At 45.3% G+C, this 25028-nt stretch overlaps 1 protein-coding gene across 2 annotated transcripts in view; it reads left to right on the forward strand.

Moving 5' to 3' along the window:
• Nucleotides 1-25028, forward strand: part of WSCD1 (WSC domain containing 1) — a 513503-nt gene that overhangs the window by 187091 nt on the left and 301384 nt on the right. Inside the window, exon 4 of one of the 2 annotated variants that reach the window (XM_077969208.1) lies at nt 1517-1593. The exons of the other annotated variant lie outside the window; for it this stretch is intronic. The gene's annotated coding sequence lies outside the window, so the exon portion shown is untranslated. The remainder of the gene's footprint in view (nt 1-1516; nt 1594-25028) is intronic. 2 annotated transcript variants of the gene reach the window in all.

Below are 25028 nucleotides of genomic sequence, written 5' to 3' on the forward strand. Positions count from 1 at the left end.
TCAGCAGTGCTGAGACTGAGAAGCACTGATCTAGGCTGGACTCTTAGGGGAGGAAGGGTAAGAATTTACCTGTGGGCTTCCATATCCTTCTGGTTAAAATTTGCTCCAAGGGATGTTAATTCCTCACATTTCTGGGTTGTTTGTAATATGAGCTTCAACTGGGTCCCCTGGTGTCTCTTGTCTCCACAGCAACAAGGACATCCTGAGGTGGGAGGCAAGAGGCTTGGAGCAGGCATGGGGTGAGGTGGTGATGAGGGTTTTGAGCAAGTCCCCAGGCTGCTGCAGGGGTAGAGCAACCCCCCACAGCAACCTGACAGTGACTGTGACTCGATTGTAAGACCACCGGAATGGGACAAGCCACGGCTCCAGCCATTCCAGCTAGAAATCAAACATGCAGATCTGGGGCGGCTCATACACTGAATGCTATACAGCCTCATCTTTCTTGAGCCAAGGTCTCCAAGACATGGTTTTCTGGCCCTCCTAGGTACTGTCTGGTATCCCGCCAGGTGCCCACCCCAGGCCAGTTAGCCAGGGCTATATGTGGGCTAAGGTGGGGAGGTTCGTGGGGTAGGAAACATAGCTGCTTATTCAGCAGAAACTGTGAGTAGAAAAGATCTAATCAGAGTGAGAATGAGGGGGACTGGCAGTGATTCACATCTCAGACACACTGCACTTGGAAAATCTACCTGAAATCCTTTGTGGAAAGAGGTGGGTATGAGCAGTGGTGTGCTAGTAAATGTTAACAATTGCTTTTTTGGAGGCAGGTCAGGAGATGCCTGGCTTTGTATGTTCATCACTTTTTGTGGTATAAATGCTCCTATTGTGGCCAATTTCAGCTACCGATGGTTTAACAATTAGCTTGTAACTTTTCTGAAAATTCAACAATCGGTTCTTGAGAGCCAATGTAAGCTGGCTGTATAGTCAGCCTGGTATAAGTAAATAAGTTAATTACAAATGAACAGCTTAGCATGATGGAAAAAATAGTTGTGAAATATTGCAGACCTTTCCTCCAGCATAGCCTTCTCTCCAATTCTGAGCAGTCTGATCATTCTGTACTCATTCCTTCAGAGAAGGGGTATGTCAGAAAGGAAAGGGTCGTGAATTCTCTTCCTGAATTTCATGTTCTAAAATAACAGTATTAGACAGAACAAAAAGCTCCTTTGAACAGTCAGACAAAAATGTTTAAGACCGGGAGATTGAGAAGAGTAACCACCATCTGGGTTACTCTTGGAAGAGCAAAGATTCCAAACGCTAAGGGAAGAAAAGAACACAGGAGTGGAGGAACAGCTGAGAGTATAGTTCCCTGTGTGTCCCAGGGGGAGCAATCTGGTCCCTACTACCTGGGCAGAGCCCTGGGGAGGCAGAATGATCCAAGAGAAGTTTGCGGGATCTGGGAGCAGAGACGATCCGTGCCCCACTCTCTGAGGGGAACCCCAGGGAAGCTTAGAGAAAGAGGTTATCGACAAGATGGGGCCACGGTCTATCTGTAAAAATCCTGTTCTCTGTTGTGGTGCAGAAGCAGCTGAAGGAATGCTGGGTTTTTGGACAAGCTGCAGAAATACAGGAGGGAGCTTGAAGACCTGAAGGAGCCAGGTGAGAGACCTGCAAGGGGCAGAGAGGATGATGGGCATCTCAGGGGATGCTCATGTGGACGGATGACATTGAGCACCCAACTGACTTTGAGCTATATAGGAACGTGGCCACAACCCCAGGGAAAGGAGGGGGTCCCCAACTTGACTGAGATTGGTTTATGCCACCCTAGCAGAAGCTTGAAATAAAATAAAGTTGCAAAGAATTTTGTTTTTTCACACCGAAATTTGTGGACCGTGATTGAAATTCAACCCCTTTGCTTTAGACTAGGGATCAGTAAAGTTTTTCTGTAAAGGGTCAGAGAGTAAATATTTTAGGCTTTGAGGGTCATATATGACCTTCTTCCTCTTTTTTCCCCCTCCCCTTCCTCCTTCTCCTCCACCTTCTTCCTTTTGTTGCAACCGTTTAAAAATGTAAAAACCATTCTTAGCTGGAAAATGTCCCCTCAACGTCTGTCCTCCTCCCGCTGCTCCCGATCCACAGAGCTGCTGTCTGAATGAGGTTTTCCGTTGGCAACACTATTAGATTTTTAGAAAGCCAGGAAGATTCTGCTGCAATGAGATTCAGTTAGTACAAAATGTATTCGCTTACCAGGAGGATAACACTCTTTCTCTGGCCACAGGCCACGTGAAGAAGCCTGCATCTGGCTGTCGAAGGAATCTTCAGCATGGCCGAAGTTTGCTGTTTCTTCCATCTTTGGTTAAAACAGGGGCACATTTCCCTCACCCCCAGGGGACCAAATCCTCTCCCCAGGTCTACTTGCTCCACTCAATGCCTTCTCTCTCCCTATCCCTGCCTTTGGAAGATCATCTTGCAGGACCCAGCAGCCCTGAGAGTTCACGACAGGGCGTGGCTATGGCTGGATGAAAGGTTACTTATGGTTTTGCGTAAATGGACTTCTAGGCGGCTGGTTTCAGAAGCCCTCAGTGGGAAAACCAGTCAGCCCAGTGCTTTTTTTTTAATTCATTTTCCTTAGTTTCTTGATTTAATTTTGAAAGGCAACCCATGGACCCAGATGGAGAGAGAGACCACACGGTGGAGGAGCTGTCTGGGTTGCCGCGTCATCGTGACGGTGATGTGAGCCGCCAGTCTCCAGCACACCCTCAGAGCGCTCCCTGGGAGAAGGTGCCAGGGCAGGATATGAAACCGACTTCTGAGAGGGAGGCGGGGCTGGCCAGGCTGCTCTGTAGTGGGGACCCAGAGGCAGCTCCAGTGACAGGCAGGTCTGTTCTGTGCATGAATAACTGAGGAGCTGAGAACATCTGACCTGGACTGGGTCTCCTGAGTCTGTGGGAAGATTCTGGGGCTGAGGATGCCCAGATTGCTGCTTCTGAGGGTGCTGCAGGCTGAGCCCTGACCCTGGCCTCAGTGAGGACCTTGGTCCTGGCTAGCTTTCTAAAAATTTTTTAAATTAATTATTATTATTATCATTTTTTTGAGAGATAGAGTCTCACTCTGTCGCCCAGGCTGGAGTGCAGCAGCACGATCTCGGCTCACTGCAACCTCCGCCTCCCAGGTTCAAGCCATTCTCCTGCCTCAGCCTCCTGAGTAGCTGGGATTACAGGCGCCCACCACCATGCCCGGCTAATTTTTGTATTTTTAGTAGAGACGGGGGTTTCATCATATTGCCCAGGCTAGTCTCGAACTCCCAACCTCAGGTGATCCACCTGCTTCAGCCTCCCAAAGTGTTGGGATTACAGGTGTGAACCACCGCGCCTGGCCCGGTCCTGGCTACCAAAGGAGCCCCAGTCTATCCACAGGCAGCCCCGAGATATCCTCTGGCCCCTAGTGACCCCTGCAGGTTAGGTCACAAACGTGTGAGATCTCAGATGACTATATGGGCCAAGTTACCTGCTTTGAATAGAATTCAGAGCTGTTTCCTCCAATTTAAGAAAACGGACAGGTTGGGAGCATTGTCTTTATATGCAAAAGACAACGTATTGGAAGGAAGCTAAGAAGTTTCTTCTCAAATTGGGAGGACGGCAGTCCTGGCATCTTCATTGTGTTTTTAGGATATTTTCTGCAAAGGAAGGCAGTGGGGAGTGAGGGGGAAAGCCCAATCCGTGCCCTCTTCAATTTTGAAACCATTAAACCTCAGGCAACTTGAGTGAGAATCAGTCAATCAACAAGCAGCCTGTCAACTCATCAGTGCTTATGTACTTAACACCAGTGGGTTGGAGCGCAATTCCAGCTCTTCGGGGACACGGATGGCCAAGTTGGGGCCCTGCTTTGGGGGAGTTTCAGTGAAGGTGGGTGGTGCAACGCAGGATGTGGACATGCTTACAAAAGTCTGTAACCATAGGCTGGGCGTTTCAGGGGGTGATCCAAATGCTAGATTGGAATGGTCAGTGAAGGCTGCAAGGTGTGACTGCCGAGCTAACCTTGCCTCAGGTGGATAAACACATTTGACATTGGTGAGCCCTGTTTGTCCACAGTTCCTGTGGATGCTCTGGGCCTGTGGACTCTGGAGCTTGCTTAGCAAAGGCCTTGGGGACACTTATACTGAGCTGCTTGTCCTCACCATGCTCTGGTGACCCAGCTTTCTAGCCCTCCCACCGCGAGCTGCCTTGCAAGGGTTCATGTGCCTTTGTAAATGCATCCTTTTTTGGAGTGAACCCCCAACCTCAGACTCCTCTGTTGATGATATCCTTCCCCTAAGGGATCTTTCTAAAATAGATTTGACCATGTCGTTCTACTGCTTAAAAGCCTTCAATGAATCCCAGTTGGGTTTACTGTAAATCAGATCTCTTTATCTTTGTTCTTCCTGCCAAGCTGCTCTCCATCCCAGCATGGGCATGCACGCATACACACACACACACACACACATACACACACACACACACACACTCCAAATACATTAGCAGACAAATTCTCTTGCGTTTCTCCTCACCTTTATGTGTTCCCTCCATCTGGAGCACCCTGGCACATCTTTCCCTTGGGATGTCTGGTCAACCCCTGTCCCTCTGATCAGCAGTGATGGTCTTCTCCAGGCCACACTCCTCCCACACTTACCTCTTGTCATCTGGCAAACATCCACTCCTCTCTCAGGCTCCAGTTCTCGTGTCAGTTTCTCTGTGACTCTGCCACGTTGCCTTAGGTCTTCTTTTTTCCATGTCCCTCTAAATTCTGGATACATCTCCCAAATAGAAACTTTTTAACAATTAAACATTAAATTGACTTTTCCCACTTTTCCCATTGTTACCAGAAGAGTTCACGATGAAGTGGCCCATTATTGAAACGTACAAAATAAGAGTGCAATTGACTAAATTATGACACATCCATGGTATGGAATACTATGCAGCTGTTAAAAAGAATGAGTTAGATTTCTGTGGAAGGATAGTAGCACATTGTTAAGTATAACAGTTTGCTAAGTAAGGTGAGTGGTATAATCATATATTTGTAAAAAGCAAAACAAAGTAAAGCCAAAACTCAAACCTGTCGTCGTGTGTTTGTCTATGAACAGAGAAAGGGAAGTGAGGATGCACATCAGACTTAGCATTGGCAATCTTGGGGAATGAGTTGTAAAATTGATAGACAGGAAAGAATTATTCTTTCTTTATATAACTGTGTATTCTTTGACTGTGCCCTATTTGGAGCTCATTCAGCTTCTCAAATCTGGAGGTTTACATCTTTTGCCAAATTTGGCAAGTTTTCAGCCATTTTAAAAGTTATGTTTCAGCCTGTCCTTTTTCGCCTATTCTTCTGGGACTATGATGACATGCATGTTGGTTCTTTCGTTATAGTTTCACGGGCCCCTGAGGTTCTGTTAATTGTTTTTCAGTGTATTTTAACTCTGTTGTTCAGATTGGGTAATTTATATTGCTCTGTATTCACGTCCTGATGATTTCCTCTATCTTCTTCATTCTATTATTGATTCCATCCATTGAGTCTTTTATTTTGGTTACTCTATGTTCAATTCTAAACTTTCCACTTGGTTCTTATTTTTATATCTTCTATTTCTTTTTTGAGACTTTCTATTTCTTTGCTGAGACTTTCTATTTTTTTTTCATTTTTTTCCATTGTGTGTGTATTTTAAAAAGCTTTATTTTTGAAATATACTTCACGTGTCATACAACTTGCCCATTTAAAAGTGTATGAGTCAATGGTTCTTAGTAGGTTCACTGAGCTTTGCAACCGTCACAACAATTTTAGATTATTCTCATCATGTAAAAAAGAACCTCCATAACTGTCAGCAGTCACTCCCCATTTCTCTTCTCCCCACCTCACCTATCCTCTTCCCAACCCCAGGCAATCACTTACCTAATTTCTGTGTCTATGTGTCTGCCTATTCTATTTCCAGTGTGTTTGTAATTGCTCATTGAAGTATTTAAGTTATGATGACTGATTTGAAATACTGGTCAGCCAGTTCCAGCCAGTTCCAGCATATCTGTTATATCAGTGTTACCATCTGTATTTGTTTCCTAGGGCTGTTGTTGCAAAGTACCACAAACTGGGTAGCTAAACACCACAAACTGGGTAGCTAAACACCACGGGAATTCTCTCATGGTTCTGGAGGCTGGAGTCTGAGATCAGGGTATTGGCAAGGTTGGGTCCTTCCGAGGGCTCTGAGGGAGCCTCTGTTCCAGGCGTCTGCTAGCTTCTGCTGACAGCTGGCAACCCTTGGCATTCTTTGGCTTGTACATGCACCATTCCAACCTCTGTCTTTGTCTCCACATGTCATTCTGTGTATCTGTCTGTCTCTGTGTCTCTTTTTATAAAGAAAATGTCATATTGGATTAAGGACCTACCCTACTCCACTATGACCTCATCTTGACTAATTACTTCTTCAAAGACCTTATTTCTAAATAAGGTCACATTCTGTGGTACTGGAGGTTAGGACTTCAACACATTTTTTGAGAGGAACACAGTTCAATCCATAATGCTGATTATCTTTTTGGGTTTTTTGTTTTCAATCAGTTTGAGATCTTCCTATTTCTCAAACACTGAGCAATTTTTGATTGAAGCTTAGACTATTTGAGTGTTATGTTATGAGACTGTCTTGGTTTGTTTTTTGCTGGTACAATAGAATGCTACAGAATGGGTAATTTGTAATGAATAGAAATTTATTTTCTCACATTTCAGGCTGAGAAGTCCAAGATTGAGGGGCTGACATCTGGTGAGGGCCTTCTTGCTGTGTCATCCCACAGTGGAAGGCAGAAGGCAGAGAGAGAGAGAGCAAGAGAGCGAGAGAGAGAGAGAGAGAGAGAGAGAGAGAGAGAGATCTTTTTTAAAGGAACCTACTCCTGAGATGATGGCATTAATCCATTCGCTCTACCCTCATGGCCTAACCACATCTCATGAGACCCCACCTCCCATCATTGTTGAATTGGGGATTAAGTTCCCAACACATGCTTTTGGGAGGACATATTGAAATCATAGCTGAGACTCCAGATCTTATCTAAATCTTTGATTTGATCTGGATCTCTCCAATACCATTCCAGCAGTGGAGGGAGACCTTGCCTTGTTACTGCTAGGTGGGGGTTGCATTTCAGGTTTCATACTTGGCTTCCATTGACACCAGAATCAATAGAACTCTTTATTACTGGGGGATAGGGTAGGATTTCTGGTTTCCCACTAGGACTCCACTGATATCTCCCTGGCTCTGTGGGTGGGTGTGTGGGAGGGTGGGAGGAGGCTCCTACCTCCTACCTGCCTCATTAGTGATCGCCAGGTAATTTCCAGTGACACCACTGGGGTATTTGTCCACATTACTTTTGGGTGGTGGTGAAAGTCCTGATCTTCCACTCAGCCTCCTCTGATTCCAGCTCCTTGGGGAGGAGAACCTTATCACCGGTGGGGGTGGACGTCTAGGCTCACCATTTGGCCTTTGCAGATGTGCATGGTTGGAGGGCACAGTATTTTTATGTGGTGTTTTGCTGGAGTAAAGCACTTATTATCTACAAGTTATCTTTCTTGGTAGGTTGCCTCTTTCCTGGTCCATTGGCTTGAGAGAGTAGGCTTCGTTCAGGCTTTTATTTATTTCTTTAGTCTGCACCATTGATATTTACGTGGCTGGCTTCTTCAGCTTTAAGTCTGGGACACATGAGGCAAAACTATAACTCAGGAAACTCACCATCATGTTGTTCCTTGGGTCTGAAAGTCCCAAGTGAGTTCACCTTCTTCTCTCCACCTTTCAGAATCTTCTTATACCTATTTATACATATATGGGATTTTTGTTGTACCTCACAGGAGGAACAGGCAAAAGCATGTCTACCCTCATTGTCCTAGAAGTAGTCTATCAGTAGAATTTTTTGTAACCTTTGATTATAGTAAATTATGTTAATATTTTTGCTGGTGTTGGACAACCCTTGTATTGTTAGAATAAATCCTAATTGTACATGCTGAAGGCTTCTTTTAATGCACTGCTAAATTTAATTTGCTAATATCTTATTTAGAATTGCTGCATCTGTATTCATAAGTGAACTGGTTTATAAATTCTTGGTGTGTGTGTGCATGCAGGTATGCATGCTGTGTATGCATGCTGTCATTTTCAGGATTTTGCTTATCTCCTAGAATAATTTGAGACCCTTTCCATATTTCCCTATCCTGTGGAACGGTTTAAATGACATTGGGTACATTCAGTCCTTGAATGTTTAATAGACATTCCCCATAAAGCCTTTGACTGTGGCACTAGTTTTTTGTGTGTTTTTTTTTTTTTTTTTTTTTTTTCTGGCAATTCAATCAGTTTCTTCTGTGCTTCCCCAATCTTCTCAGACTCTTGCTTCATGCCAAGTCAAGTTTGAAATTTTTATTTTCTAGGAAAATCATTATTTCACATTTATTGGCAATATTGTATCTAGTATTCTCTGGTAACCGTAAATCTCCTTTATAATCTCTATCACTTTTTAAAAATGTGAGGTATTTGTGTTTCCTTTCTTTTATCCTTTGCATGCCAATTGTTTGAACATTTTACCAGAATTTCCAGGTAACCAGGTTTTAGTTTGTTGAGCTTCATAGATACTGTTTTTCTTTTAAATTCATTCTTTCTTGCTTTAAACTACAAAGATTAAATGTTTCATCTACCTTAAAAAATCTCATGGTTTGTCATCTAACTTATTGAATTGAAAGCTTGGTTGATTTGTTTCCATTCTTTCTGTTTAAGAATAAAAGTATTTTGGGTGATCACTTTTTCTTTGAGTTGGGCTTTGGTCTTCATCCCCTTGGATTTTATATATAGTGATCTTTGTGTCTTTAATTTTAAAGCGATCTGTAATTTTAGTTGCCTTTGAACAGTGCTTTTGAAGTTTTTTTGCGGTTACTTTTCTGAAATTATTATTTTGTTAAATGTTTCTAGTTTTATTTTATTCTAGCCAGAGAAGGTTCCTTGTTAATGTCTCACGTTTTTTGGCATGTACTAAAATTTTCTTTAGGCGTTTATCCTGGTCAGTCTTTGTAAACATTCAATGCTTTCGTTATAGGTTATGAAGTCCTCTACATATCTATTGAATCATATTTGTAAATTATAATTATAACTGAGTTCTCTCTCTCTTTGGGGGGTAGAGGTAGGTTAATGTCACTAGGCTAGTAATTTTATCTCTTCATTTTTCTGAAAAGCTTTTTTTCCTATGTTTTGATTCTTTGCTGTTCAGTGATAAATATTATCTTTTTATCAATGGTATTCCTCCTTGTTTTACAAGGCAGTTATAAGCTTATTCTTATATTTATTCTTCTTCTGTCATTTTAATATAGTTTGGCAGAAAGCAGAGGTATGTACAGGAGAGGATGGGAGAGGGGAGAAGAAAGGAGCACATACTTCCCCTTCCTTCCAAATTCTTCTTTCCAAAAGAATTTCCAAATTTTTTTTCCAAAAATTCCAAACCAGAGGGGTTTTCTGTCCGTGATCACATGTCAAAAGAGTTTTTGGGGCCCTTTGTGGGAAAAAGTAGAAAATGTATGTCACAAAACATGTCAGACTATCAGAGACTAAAAAGATGTTCCCTGAGGTTATCACTGAGTTGCAGATTTTTTTTTTTTCTTTTTGAGATGGAGTCTCGCTCTGTCACCAGGCTGGAGTGCAGTGGCGCAATCTCAGCTCACTGCAACCTCCGCCTCCTGGGTTCAAGCAATTCCCCTGCCTCAGCCTCCCAAGCAGCTGGGACTACAGGCACGTGCCACCATGTCCAGCTAATTTTTGTATTTTTAGTAGAGATGGGGGTTCATCATGTTGGCCAGGATTTTCTCGATCTCTTAAACTTGTGATCTGCCAGATGTTTTTTACATCCACTCCTTGTCCTTATAATCTGTCCTCCATGTTGACACAAGTGGGCTCTTTCTAGAAAGGCCAGATGGAGTTGCTCTCCTGCTCAAAAGCATGTATGGCTCCTTAGTTCCTGGGGAACAATGTCCCAAATCCTTGGCAGGACATTCAGAGCTTCTACCTTTCTGGCCCTCCTTAGAGTTTCATCTCTCATTATTTCTCTTCCCTGTCGCCTTGAGTGTTACGTTGCTCCTCCCGGACCACTTCCTGCTCTCTGAAGGCGTCATACACATTCACCATTCCCTGACTTCACCCCTGTTGCTTCCCGTTCCCAGGTGCCCTTTTCCCTCATCTCTGCCTGGTTGATAATCATACTCATCTTTCAAGCCTGGATTACAGATCTGTATTTCTCTGAAGCCTTTCAGGACTAACCCACAGGGGATTAGTTGTCCCTTCTCTAAAACCCTTTGTTGTGGCTGTTATGTTGTTCATCACCATCCAGCTTCTACTGGAGATATGAATATGTGTGGCTGGCTCTCCCTTTGGCCCATGAACTTCTTTTGAGGGCAGAGCTGTGTCTGATCCACCTGTATTTTCCCAAGGCCTCAAAAAGAGTCTGCCACATGGACAATGCAGGAAAATATGTGACTGAATCAAGTCAGATGTATTGGACAGGGAAGGGAAGCGCTGTCTCATGGGGGCTAGGAACACAGGTGCTGGGCAGTATTTGCTGATTAAAAAACCAGGTTCTCTAGTTCTGAGCTGGAATTAAGAACAATTCCTTTTTTGCTTCAAATGAGTAAGTCTTGACATGGAAAACAGACTGACAAGCTTTGCTTCCATCCTGCCTAGGTCTAGCAAGAAGGAAAGGCAAGAACTCCCTAGCCCAGTGGTGAGTAAAGGGCCGCAGCCTCTCACCCATCCTGGCAGACCCACCAACACCTGGGAGGATGTGGGGAGGAAGCACTGGCCGCTTGCAGGTTGCTGAGCAAGTGGTACTATGTAGAGACAGGAGGGACAGCAACCCTGTTTGAGAACCTTGGCAAGGTCAAAGCCAAAGCTGTCTCAGAGAGCTGGTCATGGGACTGATTCTAACTCTCTATGAGGACAACCAGGGACTGTCCTCATAAATACTGAAATAGATGTAAACAGCATGGCTGTTCAGGCACAAGTAGCCCAGTAGTCCTTTTGAATGTTATTTCTTTTATATTTCAAGCAGAACATTTACTCCTATTTCAGACAGTTGCATTACAATCAAATTGCATCAGCATGTTTTCTACTTTATATTTAAGGCTGATAAACTTCATCTAATTTAGAGGTCTGGCGAATGAAAGGAAAAGACCTGGTCACAAAGCAGTGAGTTTAGGGCACCTGGATCCCGGCAAACAACATTTTCTGGGGACTTCTATCAGTACATGGGTTTGCATTTTGGTTCCACCACTTTTTACCTATATGACCTTAAGCAACTTCACCTTCGTAAGCTTATAAAATAAAGGTCATAATAATGTCTACTTCAAAGGCTTTTTGTGAAGATTAAGAGCAATAAGCTTGTAAAGCTCTGAACACAATGCTTGACACGTATTAAGCACTCAATAAATATTAGCTATTACTGTTATTATCTGGCACAGTGATGAACAATGTTGCTGCGGTCCTGTGGCGGCAGCTGAGAGCCAGAATGGGTGCAGAAAGCCGCTCGTACTTGGAATTCCTTCGGCAGTCTGGTTTGTTGATGCAGTGTTAAATTAGGCCCATTAATTCATTGTGAAAACAAGCCTTCAAAAGGGCCTGGAATTTGCGGCTTCTTCTCCTGAATTAATGCTGCATGGCACCACTTTATTTTAAGAATAATAAATTCTAGCTCGACAGTGGAGGAAACCCCTGCTGCTGGGTTTGCTGGGTGGCCTCGCTGGGTGGCTGCTGGTGCCACCTGCTCCCTGGCTGGAAGCTGCCACGTACTTTCCCAGCAGCAACTTGGCCCAAGGCCACAGCCCCTAGCACTTACTGTGGATGTGAAGTGGCCACAAAAACTGGTGGTGAGCAGGTGGTGGAGACAAGGTAGGTACCTGATTAGATGGAGTCTAGGCCATCTTGAAGCAGAAGATACAAAAAGAACAAGTTTTCCTGTGCTAGGCTGACTCACTCCAAGGGCCAGCGAGAGGAAGGGCTCTGTCGGGGTTCTGATAGCAAGCAGTATCTGCAGAGCCACGGTCCAGAAGGGATGGGCTCCAGAGCCTCTCCCTCCAACCCTCCTTCTCTGTTTACCCTGCTTGTTGGGGACCAACCCATCTCTGCTGTCTTCATGATGACTTTGCTGGGTAAAGACTTCCAGGTTGGTAATTATTTTCCTTTCAATGTAGATCCTTCAGTTTTGGGATTTTCTTTCTTTATTATTATTATACTTTAAGTTCTAGGGTACGTGTGCGCAATGTGCAGGTTTGTTACATATGTATACATGTGCCATGTTGGTGTGCTTTGCCTATTAACTCTTCATTTATATCAGGAATATCTCCTAATGCTATCCCTCCCCCCTCCCCTAACCCCACGACAGGCCCCGGTGTGTGATATTCTCCTTCCTGTGTCCAAGCATTCTCATTGTTCAATTCCCACCTATGAGTGAGAACATGTGGTGTTTGGTTTTTTGTCTTTGTGATAGTTTGCTGAGAATGATAGTTTCCAGCTTCATCCATGTCCCTGGAAAGGACATGAACTCCTTCTTTTTTATGGCTGCATAGTATTCCATGGTGAATACGTGCCACATTTTCTTAATTTAGTCTATCATTGATGGACATTTGGGTTGGTTCCAAGCCTTTGCTATTGTGAATAGTGCCACAATAAACATATGTGTGCATGTGTCTTTATAGCAGGCTGATTTATAATCCTTTGGGTATATACCCAGTAATGGGATTGCTGGGTCAAATGGTATTTCTAGGTCTAGATCCTTGCGGTATCGCCACACTGTCTTCCACAATGGTTGAACTAGTTTACAGTCCCATCAACAGTGTAAAAGTGTTCCTATTTCTCCACATCCTCTCCAGCACCTGTTGTTTCCTGACTTTTTAATGATCGACATTCTAACTGGTGTGAGATGGTATCTCATTGTGGTTTTGATTTGCATTTCTCTGATGGCCAGTGATGATGAGCATTTTTTTCATGTGTCTGTTGGCTGCATAAATGTCTTCTTTTGAGAAGTGCCTGTTCATATCCTTTGCCCACTTTTTGATGGGGTTGTTTGATTTTTTTCTTGTAAATTTGTTTGAGTTCTTTGTAGATTCTGGATATTAGCCCTTTGTCAGATGAGTAGATTGCAAAAATTTTCTCCCATTCTGTAGGTTGCCTCTTCACTCTGATGGTAGTTTCTTTTGCTGTGCAGAAGCTCTTTAGTTTAATTAGATCCCATTTGTCAATTTTGGCTTTTGTTGCCATTGCTTTTGGTGTTTTAGACATGAAGTCCTTGCCCATGCCTATGTCCTGAATGGTATTGCCTAGGTTTTCTTCTAGGGTTTTCATGGTTTTAGGTGTAAGGAAGGGACCCAGTTTCAGCTTTCTGCATATGGCTAGCCAGTTTTCCCAGCACCATTTATTAAATAGGGAATCCTTTCCCCATTTCTTGTTTTTGTCAGGTTTGTCAAAGATCAGATGGTTGTAGATGTGTGGTATTATTTCTGAGGGCTCTGTTCTTTTCCATTGGTCTATATCTCTGTTTTGGTACCAGTACCATGCTGTTTTGGTTATTGTAGCCTTGTTGTACAGTTTGAAGTCGGGTAGCATGATGCCTCCAGCTTTGTTCTTTTGGTTAGGATTGACTTGGCAATGCAGGCTCTTTTTTGGTTCCATATTAACTTTAAAGTAGTTTTTTTCCAATTCTGTGAAGAAAGTCGTTGGTAGCTTGAGGGGGATGACATTGAATCTGTAAATTACCTTGGGCAGTATGGCCATTTTCATGATATTGATTCTTCTTATCCATGAGCATGGAATGTTCTTCCATTTGTCTGTGTTCTCTTATTTTGCTGAGCAGTGGTTTGTAGTTCTCCTTGAAGAGGTCCTTCACATCCCTTGTAAGTTGGATTCCTAGGTATTTTATTCTCTTTGAAGCAATTGTGAATGGGAGTTCACTCACGATTTGGCTCTCTGTTTGTCTGTTATTGGTGTATAAGAATGCTTGTGATTTTTGCACATTGATTTTGTATCCTGAGACTTTGCTGAAGTTGCTTATCAGCTTAAGGAGATTTTGGGCTGAGATGATGGGGTTTTCTAAATATACAATCATGTCATCTGCAAACAGGGACAATTTGACTTCCTCTTTCCTAATCGAATACCATTTATTTCTTTCTCCTGCCTGATTGCCCTGGCCAGAACTTCCAACACTATGTTGAATAGGAGTGGTGAGAGAGGGCATCCCTGTACTTGTGCCAATTTTCAAAGGGAATGCTTTCAGTTTTTGCCCATTCAGTATGATATTGGCTGTGGGTTTGTCATAAATAGCTCTTATTATTTTGAGATACGTCCCATCAATACCTAATTTATTGAGAATTTTTAGCATGGAGGGCTGTTGAATTTCCAGTTGAATTCTACCAGTGGTACAAAGAGGAGCTGGTACCGTTCGTTCTGAAACTATTCCAATCAACAGAAAAAGAGGGAATCTCCCCTAACTCATTTTATGAGGCCAGCATCATCCTGAAACCAAAGCCTGGCAGAGACACAACAAAAAAAGAGAATTTTAGACCAATATCCCTGATGAATATGGATACAAAAATCCTCAATAAAATACTGGCAAACTGAACCCAGCAGCACATCAAAAAGCTTATCCACCATGATCAAGTGGGCTTCATCCCTGGGATGCAAGGCTGGTTCAACATATGCAGATCAATAAATGTAATCCAGCACATAAACAGAACCAAAGACAAAAACCACATGATCATCTCAATAGATGCAGAAAAGGCCTTTGACAAAATTCAACAGCACTTCATGCTAAAAACTCTCCGTTTTGGGATTTTCGGTCAATTGTTCCTTTCATCATTTTCTCAGTTCCCCCTTTCTGAAATTCCTGTTGTTTAAATATTAGACCTTCTGGACATGTCTGCTAACATATTTTTCTTCTATTCTTTCCACCTTTTTGTCTTTTGGGAGATGACTCTTCACTCTATCTTCTATCCTAATGAGTTTTTCATTTCTGTGTAATTTTAGAAGCTATTTGATAATTTTAGAAGCTGTTTGATGTTTATGTTATTTCATTTGTCTTTTTTTTAATCAGTGCCATTTTTTTTGAGACAGAGTCTCACTTTGTCACCAGGCTGGAGTGCAGTGGCACCATCTTGGCTCACTGCAACCTCTGCTTCTGGGATTCAAGCAATTCTCCTGCCTCAGCCTCCTGAGTAGCTGGACTACAGGCACGCACCACCATGCCCAGCTAATTTTTGTATTTTTAGTAGAGATGGGGTTTTGCCATGTTGGCCAGGATGGTCTCGATCCTTTGACCTCATGATCTGCCTGCCTCGGCCTCCCAAAGGGCTGGGATTACAGGCATCAACCACCGTGCCTGGCCTCATTATTATTATTATTATTTTTTATGACAATCGTTCCTCTCTGCAAACCAAAAATAAAATTCTAAGACCCCCACAACCATCTGAAGGGACCTCTCCTCTTGGCCAAGGGCATTCCAAAGTTAACCTGAAAAACTAGTTCAGGCCATGATGGGAAGAGGGAGTTGGCTGTGCCTCATTATCCCCTCCTCCTTTTTGGAATTACGGATAGAACAGACTCTGTACATCTGAGAAGAAACATTTACAATCTATTCTCTCTGAATCCTGCTACCTGGAGCCTTTGTCTGCATTATCAAGCCTTGGTCTCCACAACCCCTTATGGTAACCCAGACATTCCTTTCTATTGAGAATAACTCTTTCAACCAATTGCCAATCAGAAAGTCTTTGAATCCATCTGTGACTTGGAGGCCCCACCCCAGTTGTCCCACCTTTCCAGGTGGATCCAATGTACATATTCTATGTAGTGATTAATATCTCACGTCTCACTAAATGAATAAAACCAAGCCGTTCCCTGCCCACCGTGGGCAGATGTCCTCAGGATCTCCTGAGGCTGTGTCCTTAACCTTTGCAAAATAAGCTTCCTAAATTGATTGAGACCTGTCTCAGATACTTTTGGCTTACACTGCTAGGATTGATAGTTTTCTCTCTCTTTAAGTTTCCCTTTTCCTGCAAGGTCTCTGCCTCCTCCAAGCTGCTCTTTTTCCCATGCTTATTTAAGTTTCTGTCTTTCACAGTAAAGTTCTCCTCAACTGTCTGGGGGAGCCTCAGTTGCAGCTCATATTTGAAAGCTAACTGGAAGCTGCACTTATGGATAGAGCTCGTCAATTGTGAGCTTCACATGGGTGGTCTCTGGGGCATCCCGATGTCGGTATCTCTAGATTCTTCCTTTGGAGATTGTCTGATGATCTGGAGATCATTTCCATGTCCTGCCTAGCAATCTGGGAGCTAAGGGAGAGAAGAAGGCTGGGAGGTGGGGTTCCACACTGAATCTGCAAACTTTTACTGATTCTCCAGGCTCTCCACTCTACGTGGGGTACTTCGGTGCCTCTACTTTTTTTTTCTTTCCCCAGATAATAGACCTTCCAGAGACTAAGGCTTCAGTTCTCTGCAGGGGTGAGGAAAAAGGACTTGTGATCTTCTGACACAGACTCTCAACTAATGGCAATGTTTTTGTCACATGTTAATCTACATTTCCAGTGGACTATGGTAGTGGAGGCAGGTGGTCTGAGATGTAATCCAGGTTACCTTTTGGCTTTTCTTACTCTTGATTGAGAAGCAGATTTATTAGTTACAGCCCTTCCAACTGCTCCTCCAGCTGCTTTCCTGCTTCCAAAATGTTGTTGTAGTTACATCCCTTCACTTACCTTTTAAAACCTAATGGGCTTATGCCTTAAAAGAAATCATTTTATTGTTATTTTAGTGAGGCTTGAGATAGAGCAGTGCTCAATGCTTGTGTTTAACCTGCACCAAGTTTAACTTTTTCAAATTACAAATAATACATGTTTACTGTAGAAAAATTAGAAAATATAATTAAGAAAATAACACGTAATCCCAGCACTTTGAGAGGCTCAGGCGGGAGGATCACCTGAGGTCAGGAGTTCAAGACCAGCCTGGCCAATATGGTGAAACCCTGTCTCTACTAAAAATACAAAAATTAGCCAGGTGTGGTGGTGTGCACCTGTAGTCCCAGATACTTAGGAGGCTGAAGCAGGAGAATCCCTTGAACCCAGGAGGCAGAGGTTGCAATGAGCCAAGATCATGCCATTGCACTCCAGCCTAGGTGACAGGGTGAGACTCTGTCTCAAAAAAAAAAAAAAAGAAAGAAAGAAAGAAAGAAAATAAATGTAACCAGAGTAATAATGCTCTTACCTTAGGGAAAATGATCGTTAATATTACAGAGGTAGGTCCTTCCATTACTCCATATATATGAATTATTTCTCACTATATTATATATGTATGCAAAGATTGGAAATCAATAAACACACTATTTTTTAATCTTTTTTTTTTTTTTTTGAGATGGAGTCTCGCTCTGTTGCCCAGGCTGGAGTGCAGTGGCTGGATCTCAGCTCACTGCAAGCTCCACCTCCTGGGTTTACGCCATTCTCCTGTCTCAGCCTCCTGAGTAGCTGGGACTACAGGTGCCCTCCATGTTGCCCGGCTAGTTTTTTGTATTTTTTAGTAGAGACAGGTTTTCACCGTGTTAGCCAGGATGGTCTCGATCCGCCTGTCTCGGCCTCCCAAAGTGCTGGGATTACAGGCTTAAGCCACCGCGCCCAGCCACTATTTTTAATCTTAACAATATATTGTGAACACCTTTCCAAGTCTCTAAACATATTTCTGAAATTATTTTGATGGGGCTGGGCATGGTGGCTCACACCTGTAATCCCAGCACTTTGGAAGGCCAAGGCGGATGGATCACCTGAGGTCAGGAGTTTGAGACCGGCCTGGCCAACATGGAGAAACCCTGTCTCTACTAAAAATACAAAATTAGCCAGGCGTGGTGGCGCATGCCTATAATCCCAGCTACTTGGGAGGCTGAGGCAGGAGAATCGCTTGAACCTGGGAGGCAGAGGTTGCGGTGAGCCGAGATCACGCCATTGCACTCTAGCCTGGGCAACAAGAGTGAAACTCCGTCTCAAAAACAAAACATTATTGTAATGGTTCATATTATTTCTTGAAATAGTTTACAATGTAGTGTATTTTTGTCCAGTCCTAAATCATTGCCTATTTGGGTTTTGTCCACTGATTTTTCAGGATCATGATAGAAACTCTAATGAACAACCCTCTAACAGCACCCCAGAACTCAGAATTCCTGACGCAGCTTCCAGGCATCTGTATATTTTTAAAGCTCCCAAAGCTTTCTGGGATTCTTGATTATTTCCTGAGGATCAATTCCTAGAATTGCTGCATCAAAAGTATACTTAGAATTCTTTTAATTCTTATTACCCAGTTGTCCCTCAGAAAGATTACGTGCATTTCACCATCAATCTGTCAAAGCCTGGCTTCTTTACCTTTGCTGATACAGGTATTAGATTTTCAAACGCCTCCCATCCGAGAGGGCCCAGTGGTGCATTGCCAGTGTTTTGATTTGTGTTTCTTGGATTACTGCTGAGGCTGAGCATCTCTTCCTATTCATTGGCCGTGTATACTTCTTCGTATCTGAATAGACCTCAGAGTGGGTTTAAGATTTATAGTTACACTCAGATGTGCAGCAGAAATGTAACTTTCTTTTTTTTTTTTTTTATAACCAAGCTTAACTTGGTCCTGAATTTCTACCATTTCCACTTAGCAGAAACAAGCCAACTTTTGATTCAAAGTAACTTCTTGCTTAGTCACTTCCAGGTGACACAATCTCACCTCCCGCACCCACGCCCATTCCTTTGGTCTAGTTACTACTCTTTGGCGCCTTGGTCCTTGGGGGCAGCCTCTGCACCGGCTGTGTCTGCTGCTGCTGTTGCTAGCAGTCTTCCCTGCTGTCCAGACCCCACCCTGGCTGGAATAGGAGCTGCAGAGGCACGAGAGGTTGGACTGTAATAATAGTCTTTAGAGTCCAGCCCGGCCGGGTCTCTGAACCACACAGGAGGTGGGAACAACTCAGGGAGAGGGCTATTCCCGACCCCCTTCTCAGCTACCACTTGTACTCTCTTGATATCACCCCTCATTCTTCCTGGTGGCTGCCAGGGTTCTGGGTGGGAAGCAGACAAAAGACCCTCTGCTCCCAGCCTTTTCTCGGGGCCAAGAAAATATCTATAGCCACCTTGCTTGATCTTTCAAATTTCTCTCTTCCTTTTTTTTTTGAGATGGAGTCTCACTCTGTCGCCCAGACTGGAGAGTAGTGGCGCGATCTTGGCTCACTGCAACCTCTGCCTCCCGGGTTCAAGCGATTCTCCTTTCTCAGCCGCCCGAGTAGCTGGGACTACAGGTGCCCACCACCACATCCAGCTAATTTTTGTATTTTTAGGAGAGATGGGGTTTCACCATGTTGGCCAGGCTCATCTCAAACTCCTGACCTCAAGTGATCCACCCACCTTGGCCTCCCAAAGTGCTGGGATTACAGGTGTGAGCCACCGTGCTCGGCCAAATTTCTCTCTTCTTCCAAGATAAGTTGATTTCTTTTTGAGTGGAAAACCTGCTCTCACCTCCTGTTTAGCGTCCTCTCAACTCTGTGATCTTGGCTCTAGAGGCTTTGGCTTTGTTTTGTTTTTTGTTTTGATGGCATTTGCGAAGAAAACTCTCTCTCTTGCAAATAAAAAATAATTTGACTATTGTTACAGGGAGGTCTTTAAAAGCTCCATTTTGAAAGTTAAACCTGAGCAAGACACTTATTCCTGGGCCAGTGGTTTGCACCGTGGGGTGTTCATTAGAATCACTTGGAGAGCTTTTAAAAACCCTGATGCTCAGGCAGCACCCCAGAATTCAGAATTCCTGACAGTGGGTTCCAGGCATCCATCTATTTTTAAGGCTCCCGAAGGGATTCAGATGTGTAACCAGGGTAGAGAAGTACTTGTTCCAAGCTGCAACTGCCCTACCCATTTCTGGGGCAATGGACCTAACTAACTTCATGGCACTTGAAGGCAGGGCTCCAGGCACCCGGGGAACAAACTGGGCTGTGCCACTGAGGGCTGGGACTGCTGGCATATGGGCTTTGCACCTGCTTCTCAGGGCCTTGGAGACAGACGGGGCTCTCAGTCGGGTGTGGATTCATTTCCAGCCGGCTTGACAGGCCTGAGATGGAGACTCACAGATGGAACCCTGCAGAGGGGGAGCGGGGAGGAGGACTCTGCCCCTAGGTCCTCATTAGCCGGTGTAGGCGGGAAAGGGCTTCCTCTGTTGCTGGAGTTTGTCAAAGATCAATATGCTGCAACATATGTTTTACAGCTTCCTGTGGTCTCTGATAAATCTCTCGAGACTCCTTTATTTGTCTTTTCTTCCCCCCAAGGTTATGAAGCCAACTGTTTTCCTCAGTGTACAGATGTGCAGAGGCAGGGAGCTCATTTCCATGAGAAACCGGCTTCTGAGGATGGAGGCTTTGGGGGAAGCTGGCACTTGGCCTACAGGCAAAGTGGTGGGGGTGTGGCAGACGGTGGGCAACGTCTCTTCTCGGCCATGCACAGAACATAGGACAGACACCTGTGCAAAGACTGATAGAAGCGACTTTGTTGTTTCCTTCACAGCTGCATGGCTTTTAGCTTTCTATGCGCGAGGCATTTTGATGGAGGAATTAGGTACGTTTCCTGCCCTCCAGACACTCGCCAGGTAGCAGGGGAGATAACTAGCTACCATTATTTCCAGCGCCGGCTGCATGTCAGGCACAGGTGATAGAGATGATAATAGTATTAATAAAGCCTCCCACTTATTTAGCCGCTAATATGAGCTTGGCCCTTTAAGGCACTCTGTGTTCCTCACAGGAACTGAATATAAGGTGTTTTGCTACCGGATGTGTGGCCCCGGACCAGTAGCTGCAGGCTTGCCTGAGAACTTCTTAGAAAGACAGACTATCAGGCTCATCCCAGGCCCCTGAATCTGAAGGCGTATCCTAACAAGATCCCCAGGTGGTCCTGTACGGCCTGTCATCCCCCTTTTACAGACAAGAAAACAGCGCTCAGTGGGAATTGAGCAAGTTGCTCAAGGCCACAGGGCACCTAGAAGGTAAGTGGAGATTTGAACCCACATTCTGGTTCCAAGACCTCCTGGTTTCCCACCGTGCAAGGCTGCATCACGGGACTCAGCAGATGTTGGTAAAGGCTAAACCGCAGTGCAGTTGGAAAGCTGAGGACGGGTGGAGGAACACTCCCCAGATTTCAGATTTCAGATGGGGAAACAGCCAGAAGGGCTTCCTGGAGGAGGAGGTATTTGAATCGGTCCTGCAAGAGTGAGCAGGACCTGAAGAGAAGGAGCAGGCTTCTTTGAGGTGGAGGAAGCAGCCTGAGCAAAGACAGGGAAGAATGAGTATCACGCATCCAGAACCTTCTCTTGGTGGCTGCTGACTCCTACGGCCAGATGCAATACAGGATTTGAGATAGGATGGTGGCAATTCAGGAAAGCTTTGATTTTCCATTCGTCTGTGGCTGCCAGAGGAAGCAGCCACACAGCCTCTGCCCTGGCTGCAGGGTGCTTAGAAACGGACCTGCCTAGGGGAGGTCTGGACCCTTGGCCCCTGCTTCTCTGGGTCTGCGGACCCCTTTCCTCCCATGATCCCCTGCTGTGCCATGCCCTGCCCAACCCACTCCATCATCTCTTCACTCCTGAACTCAAAGAAAAGCTCACATAGCCCCTGACCCTCAGACACAGAAACCCCCTTCTCTACGCAGTAACCAGTGGTCCAGTTGGAGGTCATAATGGGATCTTGTCCCTGTTCCCTGTTCTGATTTTGGCAGTCAGTCATCTTCTCAAAATATAGATACCAACTGTGGTGGTGCCTGTCAAAGACAAAACCAAACACACAGGGAAATGGATTTTGTTTCGGCAATGTGGAGCGCACCCCAGATCCAAAGATGAGAGTCTCTCCGGGGTGGTTTTGGACTTTCAGAGGGAGGAATAGCCAAGTTATAGGTAGGGCGAGATTACGGTTGGGATTGTTTTTGTATTCAGAGAGTCTTCATCAGTCAGCTGAACAGAAAATGTTTCTCTCTGTCTAGCTAGCTTCAGGAAGACAAACAGTTCAGCCAAGCATTTATGAGAAAAAGAATGGGAATTTAGAGAGTCCGTGTCTGGCCTTGTTCCGGGTTAACAAGGTGGTCATTCGCGGGTCTTATCTAAGTCATATGGGGGAGGTTTTCCCAAACACAGAAGGGGTGTGGGTACTTCTTAACCATCACTGTTTTTGGGAAACACAGGGCTTAGGGAAATTTCAACATCATCACGTCAGAATTTCTATACACAGAGGTATAAGGAGAACCATCTGATTAGGAGGTGACGGCCAGGATAGTCCTTTCAAGTTGTAATTCCATAGAAAGGATGTTGATTTTATTTGGATTGTGTGTTAATACCGATCAATAAAAGTAGCAGAGTTTTCTAAGGATGCTCTTATTAATATTTTACATGAGTCTACAAAAGCATGAATTTTTCACAACTAAAAGTATTTTTTTTTTTTTTTTTTGAGATGGAGTCTGGCTCTGTCGCCCAGGCTGGAGTGCAGTGGCGCAATCTCGGCTCACTGCAAGCTCCGCCTCCCGGGTTTACGCCATTCTCCTGCCTCAGCCTCCCGAGTAGCTGGGACTACAGGCGCCCGCCACCTCACCCAGCTAGTTTTTTGTATTTTTTAGTAGAGACGGGGTTTCACCATGTCAGCCAGGATGGTGTTGATCTCCTGACCTTGTGATCCGCCCGTCTCGGCCACCCAATCAACATCATAGCGTGTTAATGATTGATATGTATGCCAATAATGGAATGGAGAATGTGGAGAGTGGAGGGTGCAGCTGAGACTCCACGGCCGCCCTCTGAGCTACCCAGTGGCTGAGATTTCCTGCCGGGGGAGGCATGACATTGCCGTGCAGGGCTTCTCAGATCTTCGTGAGTGGATTATGGCTTTAGAACCACCTGGGAGGCTTGCTAAAATGCAGATTCCTAGGCCCCCATCAGGAGCTGCTGAATCAGAATCTGGGCATGGAGTGGAGTGGGGCTAGGGAGTCTGCACTTTTAACCTGCTCTCTGGTCTTTGCGGGAGTGAAGTCAGAGAAGCCTTCCTTCTGAGTGAGATGATAAAAGTGAGGCCTGAAGAATGAGCAGGGGGAGAGGGAGAGAAGGAGCGCTCCAGACCCATGAAAGAGAATGTGCAAGGGCCCTGAGGTAGAAAGCCACCTGGGGCACTTGTAAATCAGACCAAGAGTCCTTGAGGCTGGAGAGAAGCTGGCCAGGAAGGGAGAGTGCAGGGTAAGCCTGTAGGGAGAGCCCTGGGCCAGGTCCAGTGGGGCCTGGAGAGCCCTCCTGAGCATTCTGGACTTCATCCTGAGAGATGTGGGAAGTCACTGAGGGTTTTAGTTGAGGGTGGGTGGGTGAGAGAGGTGGGGATGTGAGTTGATCACTGGCTCATCACACCCAAAGTGTCCAAAACTAAACCTCCAGCCCTCAACCTACTGTCCTTCTCAGTGAGGGCCATCGCCCACCCAGACACCTCAGAAGGAAGCCTGGCCATCACCTGGGTTCTGCTGGCTTGTCCCAAACATCTCTTGAATCCATCTACTTCTCCCCCTCACCCCCTCTCCTGCTATTACCTGAGATTGGGCGGTACCTTCTCTCCCCTGGACAATGTTGGCATCCTGGGCTTCCTGCCCCCTGGCTCACTCTCCCCATGCCCACCCATTCTCCCTGCCATGTAGCTAGACTGGCCTTTCTATTAGGCAGCGGTGAGAGATGAGACTGGAGAGATACCCAAACACCCCGGTGATCCCCACTGCCCCTGGAACTGTCCTCAGCACCACGTGCTCCGTGCCCCCGCCCTGCTCCCCTCTCCTTCTCTCACCATTGCCTACTGGACAGCCTGCCTCCCACTCCTACCCAGCACCTCCTCACCTCCAGGCTGCTCCACTCTGCCTGACTTAGATTACTGACTCCAGCACATGGTCCCAGCTCTAGCCTGCCTCATCGGGAGGCCTTCCTTGACCTTCCGGGGCTGGGCCAGGAATTCCTGCTCTGCAGTCTCTTCCCGCCCGCCTGCTCTTCCTGGGGGTCTCTCCCCGAGGACCCTGGCCCCTTCTCAGGGGAGGATCTGGGTCTTTCTTCCAGTACTCCTGGCATCTGGCAGAGCAACTGCTCTAGGAAGTGCTTTGCGGGTAAATGTTAGCTAAACAAGGGTAGGTTTCTTGGCTTCCCCTGGATTCCCTGGTGTGGGGCCCTGATGGCAGCAGCAACCTGGTGGCCTCGGCCTGGGGCTGTTGCTTTCTGGAATATTCTCCTCCCAGCTCCTCGCCTCCCTGCCTCTTCATCTTCTCCCCTTTGACTTTAATGCTTGTGAGACCATCCAGGATAATTAGGAGAGGGGAATTTTATGCTGTTTATGGGACTTTGATCAAAGATTTTAATTAACCTACCTTGCCTTAAGCCTTTAAGAGTCCATTCCCCAGGGCTGACCATTTGATAATGGAATTGATGCTTCTGGGCAGAGTTGGGGAGTGGGGGAAGCAGGAAGCAGGAGGGCTGACAAGGAGGGCCTAGCGATTGTCTCATTAACCCTTCCCCAGATGGACAGATTTCGGCTCAGTGTAAAAGATTTGTCTCAGTCTGAGCTCTTCACCTATGGAAGGATGGGGTTGGAGTGGTGGTGAGACCTCCATCGCTGGAGGTACGCTAGCAGATACTAGACAATCTGCTAGGAGGGAGGTTAAAGTCAGTCATCACCTCACTGATCAGACGAGGTCACTTTTAGGGACCTGCCAGACCTACGAGTCATTCTCTCTCTCCCTATGCCATGCTGGGGAGGGGCAGGGTACACAGTCTGACTCACACCTGGAGCTTCGGTTTGAGGTCAAACCAGTGTTTCTAATAAGACAAAGATGAAAGGCAGCAACCCCAGGAAGCTAACACACCCCTTGCAAAAAATCACTTTTCCCACCAGCCTTCGTGGAAGCTGCCACAGAGGGAACATTCATCCGTGCAGACACCACCTCAGGGGTTCAGACCTGTGCATCTGCTTTAGAAGCTCCGAACTGATGGTCACGGGGAGGCAGCTGTCCTGCAGGTGGTGGTTCCTGAGCAGACACGCA

The sequence above is a fragment of the Macaca mulatta genome, chromosome 16, assembly GCF_049350105.2.
Source record: "Macaca mulatta isolate MMU2019108-1 chromosome 16, T2T-MMU8v2.0, whole genome shotgun sequence".
NCBI classification, from domain to species: domain Eukaryota; kingdom Metazoa; phylum Chordata; class Mammalia; order Primates; family Cercopithecidae; genus Macaca; species Macaca mulatta.